The following is a 1,507-nucleotide window of genomic DNA, read 5'->3' on the forward strand; positions in this document are numbered from 1 at the left end:
CCGACCCGGACGGACCGACCGACCGACCGGGACGGACCGACCGACCCGGATGGACCGACCGACCGACCCGACCCAGAACGACCGACCGACCGACCGACCGACCCGGACGGACCGACCAAACGACCGACCCGGACAGACCGACCAACCGACCCGGACGGACCGACCCGGACGGACCGACCCGGACGGACCGACCGACCGAACGACCGACCCGGACGGACTGACCGACCGAACCGACCGACCGACCCGGACCGACCGACCCGGACCGACCCGGACGGATGGACCGACCGACCAACCCGGGCGGGCGGACCGACCGACCCGAACGGACCGATCGACCGACCGACCCGGACGGACCGACCCGGACGGACCGACCGACCGACCCGGACGGACCGACCGACCCGGACCGACCGACCCGGACGGACCGACCCGGACGGACCGACCCGGACAGACGGACCGACCGACCCGGACGGACGGACCGACCGAGTGTTTGTGTTACAGTTCTTGGCCTTGTAATAAACAATAGACGACACTCACTAATTGTGTGTGTGTGTGTGTGTGTGAGCTCACTCACTTACCCCAGTCTAGTAGACACTGACCGACACTCCAGCAGACCGACCGACCGACCGACTGTGTGGGTGCTTGTGTTACAGTTCTTGGCCTTGTAATAAACAATAGACGACACACTCACTAATTGTGTGTGTGTGTGTGTGAGTGTGAGCTCACTGACTTACCCCAGTCTAGTAGACACCGACCTACACTCCAGCAGTTGTGTCCAAGCTTGCGATCGCCGTCTTTTATCTGACAACCTGAGGGCAGAAACACACATGAGGTTGGTTGTCTTAAACTTACCCAATAACAGATATTGATTGACCCTGTACATCCATACATACTTATACATAACAGGGATATAGAATAAACAGGTGTTGTGTGTGTGTGTGTGTGTGTGTGTGTGTGTTTTAAACAAGTGTTGCCTGCTGTCATAAACTCTTTATTTGTGTAGGATTCCTAACATCCATCCACCCACCCACCTTTGTTGATCATTTTCCAATGTTCTATAGATTTGTGGAGTTGAGTCATGTATCCAGACCTGGCTCTGTGTTCCTCATGTCCACATTACCCCCTTTTATCATTCTAATGATAACTATAAAGGTATAAATCAGACGGAAGGCTCATTAGAGACGAGTTTATAGAGTCATCAGAGTTTATCCCTAACATGATGCTTTATTAGCCAGATAGTCTGTCTAATCTCGCCTCTATGTCCCTACTCCTTCCGCCGGATTCTTATACCCTAACCCCTCATGGAGACTAGTGGTAAACGTCCTCTGGTTTATACCCTGGACATTTAATTGGAGGTACATTTCCCCCGTCTGTCTCCAGAGTACTCAACTCTGTGTTTGTGCTTTGAGAACCTGTCTACGAGATCTCTAATAAACTAACAGGTAAAGTCAGTGCCATCTCTGATTATTGTCATCCAACTGACCGCCAGCGCCAACTCGACAGATTCAAGATC

Source organism: Rhinoraja longicauda, chromosome 43 (genome assembly GCF_053455715.1).
Source record: "Rhinoraja longicauda isolate Sanriku21f chromosome 43, sRhiLon1.1, whole genome shotgun sequence".
Taxonomy (NCBI): Eukaryota; Metazoa; Chordata; class Chondrichthyes; order Rajiformes; family Arhynchobatidae; genus Rhinoraja; species Rhinoraja longicauda.